Here is a 19,705-nt window from a genome sequence, read left to right as displayed (position 1 = left end):
TGGGACATCTGTGAGGAGTTGGAGTGATGGGGGGTGAGGGTGAGGGTATGTGATTGCATGCAAGTAGGGTGGGGGATGAAGTAGTGAAAGCTTTGACTTACCAATTCCTCCAGCTACTCCTGTGAGACCCTCAGGATGCAGTATAGCCAAGACCTGCTCCTCCCATGATAGTTGTGGGGGAGGAGGTGGGGGTCCGCCGCCAGTCCTCTGAACCGCGATGTGGTGTCTTGAGACCACGGAACACACCTTCCCCCGTGGGCCGTTCCACCTCTTACTGATGTTATCCTGTGTTCTTGGGTGCTGTCCCACTGCGCTGACCCTGTCCACGATTCTGCGCCATAGCTCCATCTTCCTAGCTATGGTGGTGTGCTGCACTTGTGATCCGAATACCTGTGGCTCTACCCGGATGATTTCATCCACCATGACCCTGGGCTTCTCCTCAGAAAACCTGGGGTGTCTTTGCGGTGAACATGGGGTGGTGTGGGTGATGTCTGAGGTGATGTTTAGGGGTGTGTGGTGTTTTGTGCGTGGATGTGTGTGTGATGGTGTTTTGTGAATCTGTATGGTGTTGTCATCTTTGCTGTGCTGTCTCTCTGGCCTTCGTCAATATTTTAGGTAGTAAGGGTTTGTGGGTGATGTGGGAGTGGTGTGTGTATGTGTATAAGGTGCGTGTATTTGGAATTGTCCAATGTGGTTGTGTTTTGTAAGAGAGTGTATTTTGAGCGCGGCGGTGTGTTATCGCAAGTTTATCACTGACCTTTGGTGTTACCGCCAATGTTGTAATGAGGGCCATAGTGATTAGGCTCAAATGGAGTTCACAAGAAAATCTCCAAAAACAAATGTAAGATTTCAGTGTGCTCTAAAAAAACATGTTTAGGCTGCTAGTGAAACAAGCTGCTTGAAATACTATCGACAGCTGGTGACTAACATGGAAGATCGGTCAGGCACCCGCAAACAGGCTGGAAACACTGAAAGATAACCTTTGTTTGTGCTCAAAGATGACGATAGTCCCACGCCAATGAGCTGACACCACCATCATCAGTTTTGTGAAGACACGAAAGAAGATCACCATAAACTTAAAAAGCTACTTGCTCACTTTGAAACACAGTTAACATGTGTGAAAAATTCAGGATGCGGGTGTGTGAATAAGCATTGTGAAGGTCCAGCACTACTATAAAGTATCCTGTTTGAGCACTGACAACACCTCAGCCAGGGTGTGCATTTAGAAATTGTCTTTGTGGAGGTAGCTGTTGACTGACCACAAAAAAAAAAAAAAAAAAAGGACCTTTTAGTTTTTTTTGTGCACAAAGAAATGAAAAAGAAAAAGAACCACAACCTATCTCTGGAGGTAGGACCACCTACTCTGCGCTTGTGCAGAAGAGAGATGGAAACACCCGCTGGAGCAAGGAAGATTAGCTCTGCATCAGACACTGAATGAACATAGCAACAGGTCATGAGCTTCGCAGGTTTCTAAACGTAGATGACCACTGCTGTTGCTTTTGCCATCTCCATTCCTCCCAATGACTCCCTCCCATTTCTGTTAGTCAGCACCAACCTTGACACTGAAAAAATAAAAAATACCAAGCCAAAGGCACTTTACCGTCAAGTCTGCGAAGATCCACATCCAGAGCCGATCCCAAATAGCCTGCTCTTCCTTGCCAGCACCAAATGTTGCGGCGTTAGTCACACAAGCGCAGAACATTTTGATAGCTGCCTGTGGATCTTCCATGGTGTGTACAAGCTTGAACTTTCTGGTGCAGAGCCTGTGGGTGTCTAAAACTGAAACTTTATAACAGAGGGCACAAAAACGCATAGACCTCAGCCAGATTATGTTGTGACTTTAAAGACTCATATTGACTAGCAGGCTGTATGTCACCACACTAGACTGAGGAATAATAGTGGGTAGGAGACAAAGATCCCACACAAACAGTTGTAGACTACAGTTCTAAGAAAGACTATTATTTTGCCACACTGTGTTCTATCTTGCGTGTGATGTTTAATTAAAAGACAAGTATTAAATGGAACATTTGTTGTACACACACGGGCAGTAAATATGAACACACACTCAATGACTTAACCCCAGACCAATAGGTTTTTTATATAGAAAAATATTCTTCTCTTAATTTACTTTAGAACCACAAGATTCTGAATTCAAGTAAGTACATAAATTGTAAGGTACTTGGCATAAGCAAATATAGAACTTGGAATGAAAACAGTAAGGTACACAGTTCTGGCAAATATGCAAATAACCTATTTTAAAAGAGGACACTGCAAAATTCAAAAGTTCCTGTAGGAGGTAAGTAGAAGTTAATTTAGCAGGTAAGTAAAGCACTTACAAGTTCAGTCTCCAGGGCATAGACAACCGACTGTTGGGGGTTCAAGTCAACCACAAACACCCAGCAACACAGGGCCGGTCAAGTGCAGAGGTCAAAGTAGCATAGGCGCTTATGGAGAAAAGGGGTGCTCCGGTTCCACTCTGCTAACTACCTGCGTCCTCTGGGAGCAGACCCGGGGAGTTTTGTAGAGCACTGGGTTGGGGAGTGTCCCAAACAGGCGCACAGGGCCAGCCAGGTGCAGTGTGCAAAGTAGGTGTCAGGTTTTGAATAGAAATCAATGGAGGGACCCAGGGGTCACTCTGGTGATGCAGGCAGGGCATGGGGTTCTTCTTGGGCCAGCCACCGACTGGGCTAGAATGAGGGACGCCTGCTGGTCACTTCTGGACCGGCAGTTGGACCCCAGGACCAAGTTCCTCTTGGGCCTGGGGGCTGCAGGGGCAGTGCTTCTTCCAGGCGTTGGGGTCTCTGTTACCAGGAAGTTGCGGTGAGGGGGAGCCTCTGGATTCTCTCTGCAGGCTTCACCGTGGGGATGCAGGGAGATTGTCTCAGGGTGGCCACGTCGTTGGAGTCACCTGGGGGTCCACGCTGCAATGTTGGTTTCTCTGGACACAAGCTGGGGCGTTGGTGCAGAGTGGTGGGGACTCACGCTTCAGGAGTGAGGTGGGTGTCCCTTTAAAGATGGTTTCTTCCTTGTTGTTTGACAGAGCCCATATCCACTAGAGTTTTTTGGTCCTTTGGGTTGAAGGGCAGTCCCCTGAGTCGGCAGAGGTCACTGGTCCCGCAGGATGCGTCGCTGTTGCAGGTTCTTTGAGTCTGGAGACAGGCAGGTAGGGCTGGGGCCAAGTCAGTTGTTGTCTCCATCTTCTCCACGGGTGTTTTGAGGTCAGCAGTCCTCTAGGTTTTCAGGAAATCTGAAATCCTGGGTTCAAGGTCGCCCATAAATACTGAGTGTAGGAGGGTGTTAGGGCTGGAGGGCAGTAGCCAATGGCTACTGACCTTGAGGATGGCTACACCCTCCTTGTGCCTCTCTTTGGGGAGGGGGGCACATCCCTATCCTTATTGGGTAAATCCTCCAAAACAAGATGGAGGATTTTCCAAGGAGGGGGAGGGGGTCACTACAGCTCTGGTCAACTTAGGGGTGGAACTGGCTGAGGGGGTGACACATCCTTGTTTTTCTCATTATCTCCGCCGGACTTTCTGCCCAAAGTTGGGGCTGTGTCCAGGGGGCAGGCATCTCCACTAGCCAGAGTGCCCTGTGGCAGTGTAACACGAAGCCTGAGCCTTTGTGGCTCACTGCTAGGTGTTATAGTTCCTGCAGGGGGAGGTGTGAAGCACCTCCACCCAGTGCAGGCTTGGTTTCTGGCCTCAGAGAGCACAAAGGCTCTCACGCCAGGAGGTCAGAAACTAGTCCCTCTGTGGCAGGCTGGCACAGACCAGTCAGTCTTGCATTGAAGGATTGGGTAAAATACAGGGGGCATTTCTAAGATGCCCTCTGAGTGCATTTTGTAATAAATCCAGCACTGGCATCAGTGTGGGTTTCTTATTTGGAGAAGTTTGATATCAAATTTCACAGTGCTCAGTGTAGCTATTATGGAGCTGTGGAGTTCGTTTTGACAAACCCAGAGACTATGGCCCTCATTACGAGCCTGGCGGTCTGTGACCGCCAAGCTCGCGGTTGGCGGGAGCACCGCCGACAGCCCAGCGGTGCCCCGCAGGGCATTCTGACCGCGGCGCTTTTGCCGCGGTCAGTGCAGGAAAACCGGCGGTCTCCCGCCGGTTTTCCGCTGCCCGTTGGAATCCTCCAAGGCGGCGCAGCTTGCTGCGCCGCCTTGGGGATTCTGACACCCCCTACCGCCATCCTGTTCCTGGCGGTTCGCCCGCCAGGAACAGGATGGCGGTAGGGGGTGTCGCGGGGCCCCTGGGGGCCCCTGCAGTGCCCATGCCAATGGCATGGGCACTGCAGGGGCCCCCGTAAGAGGGCCCCGATTGTATTTCACTGTCTGCATAGCAGACAGTGAAATACGCGACGGGTGCAGTAGCACCCGTCGCACCTTCCCACTCCGCCGGCTCGATTACGAGCCGGCTTCATCGTGGGAAGGTTGTTTTCCCCTGGGCTGGCGGGCGGCCTTTCGGCGGCCGCCCGCCAGCCCAGGGGAAAACTTGGAATACCCTCCGCGGTCTCTGGACCGCGGAGCGGTATTTCTGCCGCGCAACATTAGCGGGCGGCCTCCGCCGCCCGTCAATGTTGGAATGGGGGCCTATGTTCTTAATATGGACACACTATATTTACAATGTCTAAGAATGGACTTTGACACTGTAGGGGCATATTGCTCATGCAGCTATGCCCTCACCTGTGGAATAAAGCCCTAAGGCAGGGTGCATTAAGGCCTGCTAGAGGGGTGACTTACGTATGCCAAGGCAGTATTTGGTGTGCATGCCATCCTGAAGGGGATGCCATGTCGACTTTGCCTTTTTATCCCCACCAACACACACCAACTGCAATGGCAGTGTGCCTGTGTTAGGTGAGGGATCCCTTAGGTTGGCACAACACATGCTGCAGCCCTTAGGGACCTTCCCTGGTCACAGGGCCCTTGGTACCACTGGTACCTTTTGCCAATCAATCAATCATTAATCAATCATTAAATTTATAAAGCGCGCTATGTACCCGTTAGTGTTTCAAGGCGCTGAGGGGGGGGCAGCTGCTATCGGTCGAAGAGCCATGTCTTGAGGAGTCTCCTGAAGGTGAGGAGGTCCTGGGTCTGGCGCAGGGAGGTCGGGAGTGAGTTCCAGGTCTTGGCGGCGAGGTAGGAGAAGGATCTTCCGCCGGAGGTCTTGCGTTGAATTCGGGGAGCGATGGCGAGGGAGAGGTTGGCAGAGCGGAGTTGGCGGGAGGGGACGTAGAAGTTGAGTCTGTTGTTCAGGTAGGCGGGTCCGGCGTCGTGTAGTGCTTTGTGCGCGTGGGTGAGGAGTTTAAAGGTGATCCTCTTGTCCACGGGGAGCCAGTGGAGGTCCTTCAGGTGGTGGGAGATGTGGCATCGGCGGGGTATGTCGAGGATCAAGCAGGCGGATGCGTTCTGGATGCGTTCTGGATGCGTTGGAGTCGTTTGATGTCTTTTGCTGGGATGCCTGTGTAGAGTGTTGCCGTAGTCAAGTCTGCTACTGACAAGGGCCTGGGTCACCGTTTTTCTGGTTTCCGTCGGGATCCACTTGTAGATTCTGCGGAGCATGTTGAAGCAGGAGGAGGAGACTGCGTTGACCTGTTTGGACATGGTGAGAGCGGAGTAGAGGATGAAGCCGAGGTTGCGTGCGTGGTTGGCAGGAGTAGGTGGGGGACCCAGTGCGGTGGGCCACCAGGAGTCGTCCCAGGCCGAGGGGGAGCGTCCGAGGATGAGGACTTCCGTCTTATCGGAGTTTAATTTCAGGCGGCTGTTTCTCATCCATTCGGCGATGGATTTCAGTCCCTCGTGGAGGTTGGCTTTGGCGGTGTGTGGATCTTTAGTAAGGGAGAGGATGAGCTGGGTGTCGTCGGCATAGGAGAGGATGCTGAGGTTATGCTGACGGGCCAGCTGTGCGAGGGGTGCCATGTATACGTTGAACAGCGTTGGGCTTAGCGAGGAGCCTTGGGGGATGCCGCAGATGAGGTTGGTGGCTTCGGAGCGGAAGGGTGAGAGTCGGACTGTCTGGGTTCTGCCGGAGAGAAAAGAGGAGATCCAGTTGAGGGCTTTGTCCTGAATCCCGGCTTCGTGGAGACGAGTTAGTAGGGTGCGGTGGCAGACCGTATCGAAGGCGGCGGATAGGTCTAGGAGGATGAGGGCTGAAGTTTCGCCGTTGTCCATTTGCTGTCTGATGTCGCCTGTGGCGGCAAGGAGTGCAGTCTCGGTGCTGTGATTGCGTCTGAATCCGGATTGGGAGGGGTCTAGGGTGGAGTTGTCATCGAGGTAGTGGGTGAGCTGTGCGTTGACGATCTTCTCGATGACCTTCACTGGGAAGGGGAGAAGGGAGATCGGGTGGAAGTTTTTGAGGTCGTTGAGGTCGGCCTTGGGTTTCTTGAGGAGGGCTTGGATATCGGCGTGCTTCCAGCTGTCCGGAAAGGTTGCGGTGTCGAAGGATAGGTTGATGATCTTACAAAGTTGGGGGGCGATGGTAGAGTCGGCTTTGTTGTAGACGTGGTGTGGGCAGGGGTCTGAGGGGGATCCTGAGTGGATGGAGTTCATGGTCTTTCAGGTTTCGTGGGTCCAGGTGGTGAGGCGGTCGGCGTGGGAGGAGTTGTCAGGGGTGGGGTCTGGCGGAGGTGTGGTGTTGAGGCTGTCGTGGATGGCGGCGATTTTCTGGTAGAAAAAGGTGGAGAGTGCGTCGCAGAGTTTCTGGGATGGTGGGACGTCGTTGATGTTGGAGAGCTCCTTCACGATGCAGAAGAGTTCCTTGCTGTCGTGTGCGTTGTTGTTTAGGCGTTCTGTGAAGTGGGAGCGTTTGGCGAGTCGGATAAGTTGGTGGTGCTTGCGGGTGGCTTCCTTGTGGGTTGTGAGGCTGTCGGGTGTGTGCTCGAGAAGCCATTTTTTCTTGAGTTTCTGGCAGGTGCGTTTGGAGGTGATCAGTTCATCTGTGAACCAGGCTGCTTTTTTCTTTTCTTGGCTGACGGTGGGCCTCTTGAGTGGTGCGAGGGTGTTGGCGCAGTTGAGGATCCACTGTTGGAGGTTGATGGCGGCGGAGTCCGGGTCGGACGGTGGGTTCTTAGCGAGGGTGCTGGTTACTTGGTCTTCGGTGACTTTTCCCCAGCGGCGGTGTGCCGGTAGTGGGGTGCGGTGGTGTTCGGTGTTTTTCTTGAATGTGAAGTGGACGCAGTGGTGGTCGGTCCAGTGGAGTTCGGAGGTGTGGCTGAATGAGATGTGGTTGCTTGCAGTGAAGAGTGGGTCTAGGGTGTGACCGGCGATGTGGGTGGGTGTTGTGACCAGTTGTTTGAGTCCGAGGTTGGAGAGGTTGGTGGTCAGTGATGCGGTGTTGGCGTCGTTGTTGTTCTCCAGGTGGAAGTTGAGATCTCCCAGGAGGATGTAGTCCGTTGAGGCGAGGGCGTAGGTGCTTGCGAGGTCGGAAATGGTGTCACTGAAGGGGGCTCTTGGTCCTGGAGGTCGGTACCAGGGACTTATCTGTGTGCGAGGGGTGTCCCAATTGTGGAAATAATGGTACATTTTAACTGAAAGAACACTGGTGGTGGGGCCTGGTTAGCAGGATCTCAACACACTTCAGTACTCAGTAGAGTCAGCATCAATAGCAGGAAAAAAGTGTTTGGGGTAGGTGGGGGTTGTGGACTGCAAAAAGGAGGCATTTTCCTGCAGAGGGTGTGTAACCTTGTTGAGGAGACAGCGTTAATTTGTTGTGTTATTGATAGGGAAGCCAAGGGTAAAGGCCAGGTTACGCAATTGGTTAATGTGGGCGGGGGCATTACCATGAGTGGGGGGGCCACCAGGAGTCGTTCCAGGCAGACTGGGGTGTAGGCAATCACAAGCATTTCTTGTCTGAGTTGAGCTTGAGGCAGCTGACGTCCATCCAAGGGCAGACTGCTCTCCTCCCATTGGGAAAATGCATCTTGGCTTGAGCAGAGTCGTCCGACATGGACAGTATCAGTTGGGTGTCATTGTCGTAGGAGACTATCTTTACCTCGTGTTTGATGATCTTAGCGAGCGAGCCATGTAGAGGTTAAAAAGCTTCTGGCAGTGTGTGGATCCTTCGGCTACTCTGCAGCAAGTGTCTAAGTTCTGATGTGAATGGTGGTAGTCTGACCCTCTGTGTTCTTCTGGTGAGGAAGATCCAGATCCAGCTCAGGGCTTTGTCTCAGATGCCAGCGTCGAGCAGCCTGTCACAGAGGCTGAAGTGGGAGACTGTCTAAAATGCAGTAGAGAGGTCTAGAAGGTTGAGTGCGGCAGTGCCTACGCTGTGCAGTATGATGCGTATGTTGTTGGTGGTGGCCAAAAGTGCAGTTTCGGTGCTGTGATTACTTCCAGATCGGAAATGGGAAAGTTCTAGGATACGGTGTCTCTCGAGGAACTCTACGAGTTCCTAGTTGATGGCTTTTTCCGTTACCTTGGCTGGGAAAGTGAGCAGAGACATGGGTCAGTAATTCTTCAGCTCCCTAGGGTCGGCTTTGGGTTTCTTGAGTAGCGGGCGGATTTCTGCGTGTTTACAGTCTGAGGGGAATGTGGCAGTCTTAAACGATAGGTTGATGGTTCAGCAAAGCTCTGGTGAAATGATGGGAATGACAAGCTTGAGGATGTGATGAGGGCATGGATCTGAGGGTGCTCTCAAGTGGTTGGAGTTCATTATTCTTTGGGTGTCCTCTACAGTAATGGTGGTTCAGCAGTTTGTATCTGGTGGGGGAGCAAGGTCCATGGTGCTGAGCGGTGAAGGCGGGCTCTGTATGCTGAAGCCTTTGTAGATGTCCCAGATCTTACAGTGAAAGAAGGTGGGGAAGATCGTTGCGGAGGTCTTGTGAGGGAGGGATGGATGAGGTTTCTGCCCTGCGGTTCGTGAACTCTTTGACAAGGATGAATAGCTCTTTGATATTACGAGTGCTGGTGTTGAGGCATGCTTGAAATGCAGCTTTTTGGGTGGCTCGTATGTTCTGGTGGTACGCTGCGTCAGTATTTTTGCAGGCGGTGCGGTTTGGTGGATTTGCGGAGGCTCCATTTGCATTACAATCGTCTGCAGGCATGCTTGGATTGATGTAGGTCTTGCGTAAACCACTTGGGAGTTTTGCTATGTAGATTCCATGCCAATTTCCTTAGGGGGGCTACATTGGCTGCACATTCAGAGTCAGCGCTTTAGTTTGCCTGCGGATTCATTGGAGTGGTTGACAGCGTTTGGTGATCTGTGCTTCCGTGACTATACCCCAATGTTTGCCAGGGGGTTAGGGAATGTGGTGGCGTGCAGTGTTTGAGTAGGTTAAGTAGATGCACTTGGTCAAGCCAACAGTGTTTGGAGGTGTGGATGAAGGTGAGGTTGTCCCCTGCTGAGAGAATGGCGTACAGGATGTGAAGGGGTTTGTGGGTAGGGACGATGACTAGTTGTTTGACGCCGAGAATTGTGGGGTCGTACAGGATGTTTGATGTATTGGGGGTCATTGAGGGTATCAAGCTGTAAATCGAGATCACAGAGTGGGATGTAACAGGAGGAAGTGAGTGCTTGGAGGGGCAATGAGGTTGACAATGTCTTGTAAAGACTGGGGTTGAGGTGCAGGTGGCCTGTAGATGAGGGTGCCACGTAGGAAGGTGTTTCGGTTGGTCAGGATGTGGAAATGTAGATGCTCATGCGTTGACAGAATGCGACTAGATGATGAAAGGCGGAGGTTGTTCTAGTAGATTATGGCAATGACACCTCCAGGAAGGTTGGCTCTGTCCTTGTGTATGATTTTGTAGTTGTGCGTAATGGCCATGGCAATGTCCGTGGTAGCTGCAGGGGTGATCCAACTCATAGCGAGATGGTGACGTCCAGAGCGGTTGAGTCAAGGTCTCAGACTTGTAGTGCATGCTTGACGAGGGAGCATGTGTTAAGGAGCAGTGAGGAATCATGGGGTGATACTTGGGAGTATGCTGGAGCAGGCGCAGCAAGAAAATGATCCATTTTTGTACATGTGGTCAGCTTGGTGGCATGCTGATGATCTTATGGGGTTGAGGGCACGTAGAGTGCTTGCGTTAAACCAGCAGAAGGGGTGAGAACCAGGGTCCCTGGTGCTGGGTGGAGTCCATGCACAAACAGGCTTCCCTGTGGCGCACTAGCGTGGCGGCCGTCGTTAAGGAAGAGAGGTATGGAGGCGGTGGTCCAGCGATAAGGAGGTGGGAGAAGCGCCTTGCATGGGGCAGGTGGGGATGCTGGGACACCAGCAGTGCGGGGTAAACACAAGAGGGAGAAAAAGAGAAAAGGACAGAAAAGCAGCAAGTGAAAGGGAAAAAAAGGTCCAATTATTATGCCCAGTGGTGCCTCTGAAATGGGGGAGACTTAAAAAAGAGGCCTTTGAAGAAAGAGCAAATAGGACAGGAAGTGCAGTGACTAGTTGCAGACTCGCTAAGGGGGATTATGCATCCATGTGTGGGAAGAATAGCCAGCCCATTTAGATGTGCCAGCTGCACCATTTCATCCTGCCAAGAGTGGGCCATCAGGATATTTATGATCCAGTCACACCTGAGCTTCCTTGGCGTGTGCCTGTCTGGAGGGAATGCACAAGAGATGATGCGTCACCCACCCAAACATGTAGACATGCCAGTAGGCAGTAAATATTTAAGAAAATAAAACGGCAAATTTATTAATGTGACATTTTCAGCCACAAAAATTAATGTTAGACTTGACCATAAGTTGTGATTTTGAATTGCGAGTCCATAGACACCAAAGTCCAAATTTTGTTTTTTTCAATTCGAAATTAGACAGGCTGCTTCAAGGTAACCCTGATGTTAGCTTAAGTGAAAGTTAGGCCTTGGGGTGGTGAAAGACAAGTGTAATAGGTTTTGTATTACCACAGCAGGTTAAAATTAAAAATACACGTCCAACTTGCCCCTGCCCTTTGATCTGTCCCAGGCCCACTACAGGGGTTACATATGTTTTAAAAATAAAGGTTTGAACCTGGAAAGATTTAACTTGACAGATCAAAATGGAAGTTTAGAACTGCACACACAGACTCTGGAATGACAAGCAAGTTATGTTGACGTACTACTTAATTGGGATGCGCAATCATTACTGTGGGCGCACTAGTAGCCTTTAATTTACAAATCCAGGGCATAGGTAAGTACAATTTATTAGGGACTCATAAGTAAATGAAATATGCCAACTGTGTTAAGCATACATCACCATATTTTAAGGCAAGAGCGCATGCACTTCAGCACTGGTTAGTAGTGGTAAAGTGCTCAGAGGCCCGACAACAAGAAAAAGTCTGAGAAAGAGAAGGAAGGCCAACATTTGGGGGTGAACCTTAAGAGAAGGACATTTGACAATAAGCAAAACCCAAAATACATACAGATATTGTATTTGATTCTCATTTTTGAACCACTGTAACAATATGTCCTGCAGAAAAAAATATAAACTGAGCAGATATGATAGATGCTCGTACAAAATACCAGTAGACTGGACTAACCAATTAACTGAAAGAAGAAATTGACTGCCCATACACAATTAAGTTCAGCTGCTAACTGTACATCAACTATATTAACAGGGGAGCTATACTATATGTGAGTTATACTAAGTATGATGATGTACCTCAACTAACCAGTACCTCACCTACTTATCTCAAATGTCCGTAATACAAATGAAGGTCACTCTTCTTTCCATGAAAGAAACAGTAATGGGGCAGATGTCAGACAATACAAGATCGTATAAATCCTCTGAAAATTGGCCATTTAATTTTGGAATCCTTGAGAAACACTGCACTGGTCGCCACCATACTCTACACCACTCTACTCTGTACTAATACATTCTGCACCAATACACTCTATTCCACTGTATTCTATGACACTGCTCTGCCCCATGCCACTGTACTCTATGCCAGTGCACTCTAAACAACTGCACTGTATGCCGCTGCCCTTTACTCTGCACCACTGTACTCTATGCCACTCCACATCACTCCACTGACACTACAAAACTGCACTCTACACCACACTACTCTTTACTACTGCACTCTATGCCACTACACTGCATCACTGCACCCTATGCCACTGCACTCTAGGCACTATACTCTGCACTGCACCACTCTACGCCACTGCACTCTGCAACATGAGTCTACTCTGCACTCTATGACACTGCACCACTCTGCATTACTGCACTCTCTGCCACTCTACTCCACTCTATGCTACTCTACCACATGCCACTGCACTCTAAACTACACTGTACACCACTACCTTCTACTCTGCAACATTGCACTCTCCGCCACTGTACAGCAATTTACTCTGTACCACTGCATTCTACGCTACTGCACTCTATGCCACTCTACATCAATCCACTCTACGCAACTGCACTCTACAGCACTATAATCAACTCTGCACTGCACCACTCAACACTACGCCACTGCACTCTCTGCCACGCAAGTCTACTCTGCACTCTATGCCACTGCACCACTCTACACTACTGCACTCTGCCACTCTATTGTATGCCACTCTACTCCACTCTACTTTGTCCCATGCCACTGCACTCTACGCAAATGCACTCTAAACAACTGTACAGTACCCCACTGCACTGTACTCTAAATGAACCTCACGCCACTATGCCACTAACTTATAGCCATGCTAAACAGCAGCCACTCTGGTCAAAACACATTGGCAAAGCCAATAACTCTTGCGTAGACAAGACCTATTGGCTTTGCCAGTGCCTGTTAGTACTATGAGGTAGGAGGTCCCTGAAAGAACTGTGAATGTGTAAGTCCTTGTTTTAAACATGCAACTGATGCCTCGTCGGGGGTAGTAAACGTTATATAAATACAATTACATCATAATATAGGCTGCTACAAAATGTGCAAATGCATTCCAGTTAAATTTAAAAAAAAGTGTTTTTCAAATACAGATTTGATTAATATATAGTTTATACCTAGTACTAACATTATTTATAACAGTCTAATAAAACCACACACTCCACAGCTCACCTTGGAACACCATTACAGTATCTCTCTGAAAGAAAATATCTTTGCTATTAGAAAACTTCAAGTGACTCCTTTGGTTAAAGTCAATTCAGGTTTTCAAGCCCCTTTATGTTTGCAGATTTACCAGTTGCCTAAGTTTGCATTTCTTCAGGGAAGGAGAACCCCTGGCAAGAAGGCAGTTTCTTATCTATCTGCCCCTCCCTGCCTCTGAGCACAGGAGACCCCCTGCCTTTCAGTCCAGTTGGGGAAACTAATCTGCCTGTAATTTGGCCCTGCCTCCGTTGTCCTTTTGGTGAAAGGCTAAAATTACGGACAAATACCGTCCCTTAACCCTTTCATCGCGGACAACGGGCGGCAAGGCCAAATTACAGGCAGTCCGTGGAAATTACCGACAGGTGGTCACCCTAATAACAGTAACATTCATGCCTGCGTGCCTGGCCCCACCTAAACAGAGGCTCGCATTTCATAATGGTAATCGCGCTAACTGCCACTTATTTAGTGCTCACAAAATGCAAGCGGCGTCCCGAGCTGCTTCTAACGGCCCAATACGGTGTGCTCACAAAATGCGTGCGGCGTCCCGAGCTGCTTCTAACGGCCCAATGAGGTGCCGCGACGCAGCTCGGGAACAGGTAGAACAGTAGAAGGGCAGTGACACAAAAGAAAGTCAGTGAAAGAGGAAAGCTGAGATTATATATATAGAATATATAATCGGCACGAGTACTGACCTTAGAGAAGGGGTAGCGCCGCTCCAACGAGTCTATAACGCGGTACTGCTGCTCCGACCGCAATCTGTTGTGCCCCTGGCAATGCCGACCGTTACAATGAAAAACGCGCATGCGCGTGCGCGTCATCTTCAATAAAATTCAAAGCGCGCATGCGCTACAGAAGTGCCCGTTGAGGGGAGCAGTTCCAGACGGCGAAATTGACAAAATCGCCGGTGCACATGCGCACAGTTGTGTGCATGCGCACATAACAGAGCCGACCCCATTCGGACGGGGAGCGGCTAAAGACAGAACACCGGCTAGTGCTCCCATTCCCTTCGTCCTTTCTGGGCACGCGGCGGGCGCCTGTCTCTGCCCCGGGTCACTGTCCTGGCACACCGGTGATCTTCATGTTCGCCGGAGACATGGGGGGTGCCTTCTACAGAGGCTCTACTTCCCTCCACAAACAGTGGAGAAGTAGCTTTCTGCGGCCACGTGGGTTGCTGTCCCCACTCGTCGCCAATGTAGTGTTGGGGCCCTAGGCCCCCATGCTACTAGAAATAAGTGATGTAGACACGGTTGCTTGGCATCTGGAACTGGCCCTGGGCACGTGCGCCCGGCCCTTTTTATTGCCAGGGTCACCTGACCAGTGACGCCTGTGTTGGGTGGGTGTGGGGTGTATGTGGGAGGCCAGCCCTCAGCAGAGAGGCTGGCCAAACACTAGAAAGTGTCCAGCAGGACACTAAACCCAGTGCTTAATTTGTGCTTGATGTTTCCGGTGCAGAGCACCAGCACTTATTTTTGCGGGCCGGCGCTTATTCTTCTGCCTCAAGCATTTGCTCGAGTAAAAGACACATATGGGAAAGATGGAGAAATAATAAAACGAAAAAGCGTCACAAAGGGAGAAAGTAGAAAGCTGCAAGAAAGTAGAAGCTGAAAGTCCTTTACAGAACCAAATCCAACCGTCACCATTTCTACATACACCTCACATAATGGGCTGGGGAGTGCATATGGGCTCTCTCAAAGTCGGGTGTTTGGAAGGATCAAGAAGCAGTACAGCGTGTCAATGTTTCGATCTAAAAACAGTGTTCCTAGCCTTAAAAGCATTTCAGAAGCAGTTGTTGGGGAAAAATAATACTGATCCAATGGAATATCGAGGTCTGGGCCCCTGTGTTAATGTTGGTGATGAGTGCTGCGGTCAGGAAGGGTCTTCCGCCCTCTTGGTCCTTATCGAACATTGCGCCGGACTGTTAAAAAGGCGATTAGAGCAGGCCAAAATGCTACAGGCCCATCTCTTTTATTGATTAGTAGTTAAAGTTCTGGGTAGGATATCATGGGATAGGTTGCGTTCCTGGGTGGATGACAACAATATACTATCAGGGTGTCCATATGAGTTTCAGGAGGGCAAGTCGACCTCTTTATGATAGCTAGTGAGCACGCCCTAGCTCGCACTGGGAATATGTATTTTGCTTCTATGGATTTTTCGGCCACATTTAACCAGGTAAACCGGAACAAACTGTGTAAAATTTTGGAAATGGGGGTTGACTCAGACATTGTCTATTTTCTGTGTGACTTGCATTTAGATACCTGAGCAGTAGTAAGATATTCTGCAGTGCTAGATTGTTCTGAGAGTTTTAACCCATTAGCTGCTACCCCCCCCACCCCCCTCCCCCCTTTGTGAGCCCTTTTTTGGCTGTTTGAGGTAGTTCGCACTTAGGCTCCACATAACATTTTGTGCACATAAGCTGTCCAGGCCAAATTTGTGTCCTTATTTTCCAACATTCTGGGGATTGTAAAGGTACCCAGAGTTTGTGGGTTTCCCTGGAAAAGACCAAGACATTAGCCAAAATACAGCAACATTTTTTTTTTTTTTAATGGGGAAAAAGTGCTGCAGAAGAAAGCATCTGGTTTTTCCCTGCACCTGGCATCAATTGTGGTGCTAACATCAACATCTTCCCAGCTTTCAGGAATAAGCAGGCTTGAATTCGAAAATCTAATTTTCCAACACCATTTTGGCATTTTACTCCAACATACTCCATTTTTACTATTTTTTGTGCTTTCAGCCTCCTTCCAGTTATTGGTAGAAATAGGTGTGAAACCAGTGGTGGATCCCAAACAGCTAAACATTTCTGAAAAGTAGACAGAATTCTGAATTCAGCAAGGGGTCATTTGTGTAGATCCTTCAAGATTTTCCTACAGAAAGTAACAATTGAAATAAAATAATATTGAAGTCGAGTTGAAAAAAACAGCCCTTTCTGACTAGGTTTTCTTCCGTAACTTTTTCCAACCATGATAGATTTGTTAAAGCAATATACCATTAGGTTTTCTGGACCCTCCTGGCTGTGGGGATATATAGGTCTTGCAGGATCATCAAGAACCCAAGCTACTCAGAGCCAATAAATGAGCTGTACCTTGTAATGGGTTTTTATTGTATACAGCAAATCATTTGGTAAAATATAAACAGTGAAAAAATGGGTATCAAGGAAACCTATGTATTTCCAAAACGGGGACAAGATAAGGAGTTTAGAAACCGAGGTTATTTGCACATCTCTGAATTCAGGGGGGGGGGCAGGTCACCATACTAGCATGTGAATTATAGGGCATTTCTCAAATAGACATCTTTTTTTTACCCACTGTCTTACATTTGGAAGGAACAACTGTAGAGAAAGACAATTGGCAATAACAATTGTTCTTCTATTCTGTGTTCCCCCAAGTCTCCTGATAAAAATGGTACCTCACTTTTGTGGATAGGCCTAGTGCCTACGATAGGAAACATCCCAAAACGCAACATTTACACATCACATTTTTTCCATTGAAAATTATTTTTTGTTGTTTTTGTGCAAAGCTCCTAGCTGTGGATTTTGGACTCTAGCTCAGCTGGCACCTAGGGAAACCTACCAAATCTATACATTTATGGAAAGTAGACACCTAGGGGAATCCAGTATGGGGTGACTTGTTGGGTTCTCACTGGGTTCTGTCACTCAGAATCCTTTGCAACCCTCAAAATTGGGATAAAAAAACATGTTTGCTGCACATTGCGGCGATGGAAAGTTCTGGTGTCTGAGAGCCAAAAACTTCCTTCCACCCAGCATTCCCCCAAGTCTCCCGATAAAAATGGTACCTCACTTGTGTAGGTAGGCCTACTGCCCGTGACCGGAATGGATCACACAACGGTTATTCCTTACATGAGGGCAACCGTTGAACCTGGGTGATCCATTCCTGATGCAGGCACTAGGTACAAGCACTCAAGTAGGGTAGCGTTGTTATCAGGACAGGTGGGGAAACACAGGGTGGTAGGAATTTTGTGGATCCCAGCATATTCCTGAAGTTAGTTTGACAGAAATGCAAGAAAAAATATTTTTTATTCAACATTTCACCTTTGCAGGGTATTCTGGGTAAGAAAACTTTAGGTAATCCACACCTCCGTGTATAGTTTCCAGAATTATTGGTGCTCCCACTCCCATGACCACCTCTTCTGATTCCCTCACTACCACAAGCAAAAGTGGCCAATGCATGCACTGATGAGTTTAACATGAGATGTGAGGCGAGGCAGGTGTATTCTCCTCCCTTTTCTTTTTTGTGATATTTAAAGGGGCTGGAGAAGTCATTAGTGGAGGCTAAGGTAGACTGCCCAATAATTGGCTCACGTTCTTTACCAGTCCTGCTATATGCGGACGCTGCGTCCTAATGGCCAGAACCGCAAATGGTCTGCAATAGATATTGGATGTATTCGATAAACTCATGGGGGAACTGGATCGTTCAGGCGACCTGACAAAATCATACATCATGGTGATGAGCCCCAAACTGTCAAAGTCCAGGACCGTCAACCTAAAAGGGGCTCCACTAGCTAAAGTTGAGAGAGTGCCTATCAAAGGCATTTGTTATGTGTCCCACAATGCACCTCTCCCCGTCAATGAGGACCTGGGGCTTACATGTCTTAGCAATCTTATTGCTGTGAGCCTGCTGTTTTCATGGATTAGGGCAGTGGTTCCCAACCTTTTGATTCCTCTGGACCCCCACTTTTCAAAATAATGGAACCCAGGGACCCCCACTGAATCATCATGGGAATCCGGGGACCCCCGTCTGAGTCATTACTGGAAGCTGGGGACCTAATTTGTCAATATTTGTTAATATTTTTTAATTTTCTAGGCTTAGGCGGACCCCCTGAGAAGGCTTCACGGACCCCCAGGGGTCCCCGGACCACAGATTGGGAACCACTGGATTAGGGTGTTCAAGGAGGAGTTAGCCCTTAATCTTCTAATTGTCTAGAGATGAATCCAGCCCTCAAAATTCCTTGGTTAAAATACTTGAAGAAGTCTTTTACCAAGCTAGGGAGGGCGGAGATATTCCTTAACCCAGAGGGCATAACCAAGACAGACGCTAAGTGGGTCAAAGATTATTACTGAGAAGGGGCATTAATGCTAAGGGATAAGGGCGAGATGGCTAAATCCTCTGTTCGCCGATATGTGCTTTTCTGCAACTTGGGATATTGAGCCATATTTAATAATGGTAGAAAACAATAGGGACAGAAGTCTACTAACTTGCCTGAGGTTTAACCTGTTACATTTGTCTCTAGGCTTTCTACTGGGATGATATGACTTTGAGTTGCTGAGTCAATGTAGATGTGATAATATGTCCCCCCAATATACTGAATATTATATGTTGTGCAGTAAATGTTATCTTGCATCAAGGATTCAATATATTGTCCGCCTTCTTAAAGGGTCTGGTTTTAGGCAAGTTAGGCCGGCATTCTTATACTTGCAAATATTTACAGGGGCCTGGGTGATAGCTAGCGTTACTAAATTTGTAAATGCTGCTATTTTAATCAGACATACCTTGGAAGAGATTTCTTTTTAACATTGTTTTTAGTTATTTTTTTATATAATTTCTATTTTAATCAGACATACATTGGAAGGGCTTTCTTTTTAACATTGTTTTTAGTTACTTTTTTTTAATATAATTTCTTATTGTATTTATTATGTATCTACTTCTGTTTTTTTCTTATAGTTTCATTTATGTTAACCAAATAAAGAAAAAAAAAAGAGATACTGATCCAAACATACAAGATCCGACAATGTTTTATATCAGCGAACAGGGACACACCTAGGAATTCTGGACGTGGGTGCAGCAGAGAAAAAAAAATACGTTTTACAGCGATTCACTGTGTTCAAGCGGACAAATTAAGCAGACAAGCTTCATCCCCCCACTAGTGGGAACTCAATCAAGTAGTACTCAAACAGAACTTTGAATGGTGGGGAACACCAGAGGTAGTCTTAATCGCAACACAAGCAGATGCCAATACTTAGCGCCAAGATGCCCAGACCACCAATCTCTGGGGAATGCCCTGTAGATAAACTAGTCTGGGACATTTGACCCCCACCCCTCTCTCTTCCCCCCCCCCACGGACCCTCCTGCATCCCCTCCCCTAATGGATACCAGTGTTACTCAGGGTAATTAACAATTGCACACAAAAAAAACAAGGTGAAGCTGATACTTATTGCCCCACAGTGGGCAAGACTGACATGGTACTCAAAACTAATACAAATGGCACAGGGAAATATTTAAAAATTACTAAAGCAGCAAGACCTGCTGTCAGTGCAAGGAGGGAGAGTGCTTCATTTGGAAACAGCCGCTAAGGTTGGCAGTATGGCTTCTGAAGGCTTAGGCCTGTATTTATACTTTTTTAGCGCCGCATTTGTGTCACTTTTTGACGCAAAAGCGGCGCAAACATGCAAAATACAATTGTTTGCACCGTTTTTGCGTCAAAAAGCGGCGCAAATGCGGCGCTAAAAAAAGTATGAATACGGGCCTTAGAGTTTGGTCATCAAGACTTGCCCGAAAAGATAATGGCAGTTCTAAGAGGCAAGAAGACCAACAACTAGAAAATGTTATATGCCAAAGATCAGGTTTGGTACAGCCAAACACTGGACATTACAGTCCTTAAATACCTTACACATCTCCTAGACTGCGATCTTACTTACGCATTGTTAAAAGTTTACCTGGCAGAAATTGTGGCACACAGAAGGGGACATATAGGAAGCTTCTTTAGAGCACCAGTC

Source organism: Pleurodeles waltl, chromosome 5 (genome assembly GCF_031143425.1).
Source record: "Pleurodeles waltl isolate 20211129_DDA chromosome 5, aPleWal1.hap1.20221129, whole genome shotgun sequence".
NCBI classification, from domain to species: Eukaryota; Metazoa; Chordata; class Amphibia; order Caudata; family Salamandridae; genus Pleurodeles; species Pleurodeles waltl.
The sequence above is the reverse complement of the archived record's forward strand: the minus strand, read 5'-3'. Positions refer to the sequence as shown.